This window comes from Octopus bimaculoides, chromosome 20, assembly GCF_001194135.2.
Source record: "Octopus bimaculoides isolate UCB-OBI-ISO-001 chromosome 20, ASM119413v2, whole genome shotgun sequence".
Taxonomy (NCBI): domain Eukaryota; kingdom Metazoa; phylum Mollusca; class Cephalopoda; order Octopoda; family Octopodidae; genus Octopus; species Octopus bimaculoides.
In genome coordinates, this window is record NC_069000.1 from 9,592,388 (window position 1) to 9,600,019 (window position 7,632).

The 7,632-nt window shown below is 36.7% G+C and overlaps 1 protein-coding gene across 3 annotated transcripts in view; it reads left to right on the forward strand.

Annotated features, from left to right (window-relative positions):
- Positions 1 to 7,632, forward strand: part of LOC106874755 (palmitoyltransferase ZDHHC11) — a 77,395-nt gene that overhangs the window by 2,343 nt on the left and 67,420 nt on the right. The window contains exon 1 of one of the 3 annotated variants that reach the window (XM_014922597.2): positions 1,786 to 2,192. The exons of the other annotated variants lie outside the window; for them this stretch is intronic. The gene's annotated coding sequence lies outside the window, so the exon portion shown is untranslated. Of the gene's footprint in view, positions 1 to 1,785; positions 2,193 to 7,632 lie in introns of those variants that run through there. 3 annotated transcript variants of the gene reach the window in all.

The window sequence follows — 7,632 nt, forward strand, 5'->3', positions numbered from 1 at the left end:
TATATATATGCATATATATATATATATATAATTATATATCCATATAATTGCACGTATATATTTATATATATAATTATACATATATACGTATATATAATTATATATATATATATGTATGTATTTATACATATATACGTATATATATAATTATACATAATCATGTTATATGTGCATGTATGTGTACACACACACACACATACACACACATACACACACACACACACATACACACACACACACACACACACACAACATACTTACATATATGTGAGACAAAGAGAGACATTTCTTTTCTCTTCATGTCATTTTATCATCCTTCTGTGTCTATTACTTCCTTTCATTTCCAATCTCTGCTTTTCACTCTTTCTCTACACATCATCATCATTCAGTCTCTCTCTCGACTGCTTTATGTTTTGCTTATTTTTTCTTTCTCTTTTTATGCCCTTCTTTTTATTTTAAATTATCTCTTTTTTCTTCTTCTTCTTTCTTCTGAAGCTGACAGCTTCCATTCATTTACAGATACGGACATACTGACACTCGCACGCACATACATACAAGCACACGCAGACACACAGCTAGAATGTCAGCTGTAATTTCTTCATTAGACACTGTATTACAGACACGCGTTGCATCATACACACACACACACACACACCACACCACATATACGCACACACAGAGCTTATGTATTCAATGTATGCGATATTTATTTTTTTATAGACGTGTGTGTCTTCATTATGTACACGACTGATACATATTCAATACACTTAAGAGAAACTGATTTCGGATATATATATATATATATATATATATATATATATATATATATATATATATATATATATATATAACTCTTGTCTATATAATATACATCACAAACGATGTCCCTCACGAGCCAGTGAGGGACCCTCTAAGTGTTCACTCGACCAGCTAAAAATAGAAGCCAAATCTCCTTTAAATCATACCTTGCTGTTTTCAATAAAATAAAATAAAGTAAAGACTGATGCTGTCCTAGAACGGACAGTCACGGTTGGAATGCCTTTGATCGTAGGTATGTTCAATACGAATAATATCAACGTACTAACCCATAAATATTTACCTAAAATCTATCCCCCCTTCCTCGCCGCTCATACATGGACTTATAAATCCCGTTAACAACACAAACAAACACAAACATTTGTGTCTTAAGCTTGTATTTATAGACTTAGGCATAGATATATATAATCGTGTATGCATATATCTGTACTAACACCACTCATAGTCTCACACATGCGGAATGGCTGAGTCTTATTGCGAGAAGAGGGGAGTTGGTGCACTGATTTCTGCAATGGAGCAGACGATCATTTATTTATCTGTTTATTTATTCATTTGCTAGTTGGATATTTCCTTGTCAGCCATGTGTCAGTGTATGGCCGTGCATTGCTTGCATACGCACGCGCGCGCGCGCGCGCGTGTGTGTGTGTGTGTGTGTGTTGCATATATATATATATATGTGTGGAGGAGTTTGTCTCCCCCTCGTAAGGATAAGGGCACAGGAAATGTGTCAAGGCCTAATAAGAAGCGGTCTGGCTTCCTAGGGCTAAACAGCAGTAGTATATTCCCTTATTGGGACTGTCACGTTAAGTTGGCAGTATACAGCTACTTTATATATATATATATATATATATATATATATATATGTATACACACACACGCACACACACATATATATATATACACACACACATATACATGCAATGCATGGCTACATACTTATATACAAGTTCATTAACAAGTTCTAGTTGACCCATGCAAGCATGGAAAACGATGGTGATCATCACAATCACTTTGGTGAGTGTATGTGTGTATGAAAGTGTCATTTTAATTGCCTCTTGCTATATGCAGTAATGTGCACCTATTCTAAAACTTAGATACATAGGTTAATAGATATATATATAAATACATATCTTTTTCTACTCTAGGCACAAGGCCCGAAATTTTGGGGGAGGGGGGGCAGTCGATTAGATCAACTCCAGTATGCAACTGGTATCTGATTTATTGACCCCCCAAAAGGATGAAAGGCAAAGCCCACCTCGGCGGAATTTGAACTCAGAACGTAACGACAGTTCAAAGGGTAGCGTAATGCAAGGGTAGAGCAAGAAATCCACGTATCATGTACTCCAAATCAGTCAGAAGGATGTGGACAATCAGTGGTGAGTTTGCAGTAAATAGTCAATTCGAATAAATGAAAAAAAAAACAACAAAAAAAACGAGTGTGCAGACGTGCACAAGAAATGTATTACCTTGACACTCAGTGAAATCATCACCACCATCATTTACCATGCTTGCAGGGGTCAGATGGGATTTGTTGAATGGGCATATGTGTGTGTGTGTGATTGTGCATTGCATGCATCCTTTCGGGGTTGATTAAATAAGTACCAGTTACACACTGGGGTCGATATAATCGACTTAATCCATTTGTCTGTCCTTGTTTGTCCCTTCTGCGTGTCACCCCTTGTTGGTAGTAAAGAAATGACACACAGACACACACACACACACTATTTTATAGTATGGAAGACACTGTTTTTGTAAAAGAAAAATACCTTGAAAATTACCAATTAACTTCCATGATGCTTGTTGAGTGGGATGGTTGGTGAGTTATACTTGAGTACCAGTAGTTGATAGGTGATCAACAGTGGTGGGTGTGGTATGATCACTATGGCATGTTGCATGAATAATCTGCTTGACATTTAAAGTACAAAGCATAGTGTTGTGTTCTACAGTAACAGCCAACAGCAAACCACCAGGTAGGTAGACATTAACTGGTGATTTCACATAATGACTGGCATGAGCACTCTGCTGGTTTGCCCACCAATTTTGTCTGATAACAGCATTTAGCATGCACCTGCTGGTTACTACCCTATCATGTGGCTGTGGTTTTGGTAAGTATAAACATTTAATATGTCAAAAAGAAGGCTTATTATAGATATTGACAATTATACAATTATATATATCATCATGTTTGTATGAACACTAATTAAATGAGTACTAATTTCCAAAATAGATGGGTAAAAACTAAGACCAAAAGTTATATTGGAATGACTGAGGGGAGATTCAAGCAACAATATGGGAATCATACTGCCTTCTTCAGAGATGAAGAAAACGATTGTCAACAGCATTATCAAAATACATATGGTTGCTTAAAGAAAGCAACTCAGGTTATGCAGTCAAATAGAGAATAGGAGACTTAAACCTAACATTAAGGGAAGTAAAAGATACCCTTTAGTGAAAGGCAGACTTTGCTTGAAAGCGATGGAAGAGTGTCTAAGCATGTATTCAGAATGTTTGGAACACACAACCACTTTCACAAGTCCCTGCTGCAGTAGTGCTACCCATCTGATAAGTTTATGGATATCTGTTGAGATCTTCACATTGTGTAACATCACTATATAAGATGCTATACAGACCCCTCTGAGAACTCTTTCTAACAGAAGTAACTCCACTACCCCAACTAAGAAACTTTAAGACTTTTATAGAGAATAATTTATAGGAACACTTATGCATATGAACTCTTCTTGTCTCTGTTATTTCATAACTATATATATCATCTCAAAAAATATTCACTTTCATTTATATTTACTTTCTGTTTATATTAATATTATATTTATTTATCACTTACTTAGTATATGCACCATTATGATTATACTCCTAATGTTTTACATTAGAACCATTAGATACATGCACACCACACACACACACACACACACACACACACATGCACACTCAAAACTGAAGTCATCACTACATTACTAGTATGAGATTATCTCCCTTGCTTTTGAATGCCATGTGCACGACAGGCTATCATTCAAACATAGACACAGACGTTATGTGGTTAAGAAATTTGCTTCACATGGTTTTGGGTTCAGTCCCACCTTGGGACTGTGCATCACCTTGGGCAAGTGCCTTTTACTATTGCCCTGAGCCAGCGAACGCCTTGTAAATGAATTTGGTAGACATAAACTGAAAAGATGGCTATTGTGTGTAGGCATATCTCCCTGTATAGTATCTTGAGCAAGTGTCTTCTACTGTAGCCTTGGGTCAACCAAAGCTTTGTGAGTGTAAAATGGTTGGCATTAGAAAGGGCATATTGTATATTTGTGTGTATGTGTGTGAATATGTGTGAGATTGTCAATTCCACATGTCTCCTGAACAAATGTAATCCAGCAAACATGGGAAAATCAGTGGAATGAAAACTGTCTTACTTGAAAATCAAATAAAGGTTGGTGACTGGAAGAACCTCCAGCCATGAAGTATCTACCCCAATGAGTTTCATTTAATTCATGCCCACATGGAAAAACCAATGTAAAAATTATACTGATGACATAGTAATAAGTCACATACAGGATACATCATAAGTTATATTTTTCACAGTATGGCTGAATGGTAAGAGATTTGTCTCACAACCAAGAGGTTCCAGGTTTGATCCCACTGTTTAGCATCTTGGGAAGATGTCATCTTCTATAACTTTGGGTCAATCTATATCTTGGGAGGGAAATTGAGTAAACAGGAACTGTATCGAAGCCTGTTTGTACCCATAATTCAAAAGCACAGCATCGTTACACACTCTTTCATGCTTATCCTGCCTGGGAAGTATGCCAAAGATCTGTGGAATACTCAACCACATATACGTCAGTTCACTTAGCTGGTCATCCAGATGATTGAACAACTGAATTCTTATTGAACCAAGAGAGTACCATTCATCCAGCCAGCCAGCCAGCCAGCCAGCCATCCAGCCAGCCAGCCAGCCAGCCATCCTTTCATACACACACACACACGCACAAAATGAGCTAAAAGAAATAACTCCAAGTGTCCGGTGGCATTACTTTGAACAACAAAGATAAAGAAAGGCACACTATCATTCAAGATAAATTTTTGATCTACTGAAATTCTCTTTGCTTTGAGAGAATGTGAACAAACACCTAGCGGCAATTGCAATTAGCTTTGAATGACAAAGAGAGATTGTTCCAAGGAATCAATAATTCTCCAGAATTAGCATTTCATTAAGGATAATACAAATCTGTTGTAAATACGTTTCTAGCTCAATAAGCATCATCAGTATCACAATTGTAAATACATACATGTATATGTACATGTATATACACACATGTATATGTACATGTATATACACACATGTATATGCATGTGCATATATACACTCAAGTAAATGATCATTGACTCTCTTGGGTTCATTTGTCCTTTCTCAGGTTTTGTTTTTCATCCTGCAGGGGACCTAAATATCACCTTCTCCACAAAGAAAGCAAGTTTGGCAAATTTCCTGGTTTAGTTGCCAAAGGCTTAAATATGCAAAGGAAGTACTGGCTTTCATGGTTAGAATTTGCAAGTCTATGGTTATTAGATCTCTGAACTGACATATATACATATATACACAGACACATAAGGGTTGTATTGAAAGTAAGGCAAAAGCAAGCATAACTTTTTCATTAAATGACATAGCTTGATCAAACTGCACATGTTGGTTGAGTAATTCTTCCTCCTTACTTGACCTAGGCTTCATCACAAGTAATACATCTGCACCATTGTTGAACTCAACTCTTGAATCCTCTTTGAAAAAAAGATTCTAGTGTGCATGGTTGTAATAGCTGTACCTGCCTCTTCACAGCCACTTTCATTTCATCTGTGTCATCAAAACATTGCTCATGAAGATTGTCTTCCATTGGACTGGAAGGTGAAAACTGGAGGGTTCCAGATCTGGGTTGATGGGGGAACCACTGACCAGCCTAGTTTGTTGCCAAGATCTGTATGGTTGCACTTTGTCAAAGTGAATGCGAATCATTTTTGGTTTCTTTCTCCTAATTGCCTCTCTATGCTTTTTGAGTGTCTCAATGCACCTTTTACTCTTCATGCTACAGTTAAGTCACAAAAAATGTCAAGGAGAATCACACCCTTTTCATCCCGGAAAACAGTCACCAAGACTTTCTCTGCTGATTGTTAGCTCTTGATCTTCTTAGACCTTGGAGAAGGGCTGTGATGTCATTCCATGGAGTGGGCTTTCATTCCCAGATCATAAAAATGTTACTACCTTATATTCATTGTCACCAAATCAAAAGAAAGAGAAAGTGTCTTGATTGGTACAAATGCTTCAGGTGGATCATAGTAGACTTCCACCCTTCTCGTCTTCAAATTGGGTGTCAATTGCTGAGGTATCTACTTTGCAAATACTTTTTGATGCCTAAAGTTTTCCATCATCTTCTGTAGTGCAGTGTGATTGCAGTTCAGTCGTGCAACAAGTTCATGAATTCTGATTCGTCTGTCTGTCTGTCTACTTGCCAGTGATTCATGTCAATGGTTGCAGTTGATGGTGTTTCACTGCCTGGATTGTCATCGATGATGGGGTTTTTTTCCCCCCTTCTTTAAACTTCTTCATCCACTTGAACATGTCAATCTTATCATTGGTATCATCTTTTTTAAACATTCTGTGGACTTCTGTTGATGTTGGACAGTCTGAACGCTTTCTTTATCAAAGACTCAATGACAGAATGTTGCTTCTGCTTGGCTCCCATTATTTGCCTACAATGAAGAACAGAAAGAAAAGTTGCTCTACCAATTTGTGCTACTTGAAAAACCCATGTCAACTGATCAAAAAATGTTATGCTCATTTTTGCATTACTTTGAGACAACCTTGTGTGCGTGTGTATTATATGTATACATATGTGTGTATGTATGTGTGTGTATGGTTATAAATAATTAGAGAAGTATAGTATAATAAAATTTATTCAACCATTGGAAATTCTTATATAACAAGAATTGTTTCTCAACTTAAAACATGCATAGATAATATATTTTAATATCATTTGATATCCTTCTTCCATGCGGCCATGGATTGGACACAGAGACAGAATCCGTTGAGCTCTAATGTCTGCTTTGCTCAGGTTTCTATGATTGGATGCACTTCCTGATGCCACCCATTTTACAGAGCGTACAGGGTGTTGTTTTCATGGCAAAGGTATTTGTGAGGTGACCAAGTAATTTGCAAGACAAACACAAAGACCACTTGGATGAGTTGGGTTGCATTAGAGAGGGAGGTGGCTTTATGCTAGGCATTGAAGGGTTATATACATATATGTGTTTGTGTGTGCGTGTGTGTGTATGTACATCATCACCATTATCATCCTCTAATGTCTGTTTCCCATGCTGGAATGGGTTGGACAATTTGACCTGAGCTGGCAAACAGGACGCTAGCCTAAGGTTAGTGGGGCTGAAGAATTTTTTTTACCTTACAACTACGTCTGCGCTTCACACATACATAGACACGCGCGTGCGCACACACACACACACACGTATACACACACAAACACACACATGTAAATGTATATACATGCGCAATAGCTAACTTGCAATAATAGAAATAAGCTACAAAATTCTACAGCATTCAATACTAATTCAATATTACAACACAATAAAATAACAGGAAGGAGTTGAAATTCAATCAAATAACTGAATTTAGTCGTATCAGATATATAATACATACATACATACATATATACATATATATATATATATATATATATATATATTATATATTATTTATTGGAGTGCGAAGATTCCTACAATATATTATCTAAGACATTCATT